The following is a 957-nucleotide window of genomic DNA, read 5'->3' as shown; positions in this document are numbered from 1 at the left end:
CGATTGTAGCGACCCGAACGAATCATTGAAACCTTGATGGGCATGTGAACAACAACTCACCAAAGTTTCATCGCAATTAGATGAATGGTTTACAAACGCATACGGGACAAACAAACAAACATTCATTTATTATATATATATATAGAAGATAGATACATAAATATTATGATTAATGTATTATAAAGGGTGTATAATCACGTATTATTATTTACTTTTACATTTATAAATAAATAATAGATAATAGTAGATAATAATAGAAATAAATAATAGTCTGTACTACGGCATGAATCTCACTAAAAATATAAAAATGCTGTATATCTCAAACAGATGGGATATACGAGACAATGAACTAAAGAGTACAAGAGCTAATCAAGAGCTTGTATTTTGCTATACTCTATTTTTTACTATTCCTCTACATTTATGTAAATATATACCACAAAATAATCACGAAGCCTTTTACATTTTCTACAATAATCATTTTATGTAGATTATAACTTATGGTTGCGCTACTTATTACAGTGATAAATCTATTTAACTTACAATAATTTTATAAATATTAATAGTAAAAAACTGAAATTACAACACAATACTAATACAATATAAAAATATAACAGAGTGGTTGCGAGAAAATTATTTCACTTCTTCTATTTTTTCTGTCTTCTACGGCGTAAATCCTCGCGCGGCGTATATATCGGATATTATCCTAGTTGTATCTGGAGACGCGGTAGCGGCTCCCGCCAAGTATATTTATTTTGTTTATTATTTCATGATTCATGATGATACTGAAAGTACTTATAGTGATTCCATTTACACACACAATAACACGTACACGCACACACACACACGCGCGCGCGCGCGCTTTGCTACATACATTTCCATTCACTCAGAAACATGCGCAAAGTCTTATCTTCCTCACGTCCTCGCTGTGGACCTCGCTAGTGTTAAAAAACACCAATG

Source organism: Wasmannia auropunctata, unplaced genomic scaffold (genome assembly GCF_000956235.1).
Source record: "Wasmannia auropunctata unplaced genomic scaffold, wasmannia.A_1.0 LD335204.1, whole genome shotgun sequence".
Classification (NCBI taxonomy): domain Eukaryota; kingdom Metazoa; phylum Arthropoda; class Insecta; order Hymenoptera; family Formicidae; genus Wasmannia; species Wasmannia auropunctata.
The sequence above is the reverse complement of the archived record's forward strand: the minus strand, read 5'-3'. Positions refer to the sequence as shown.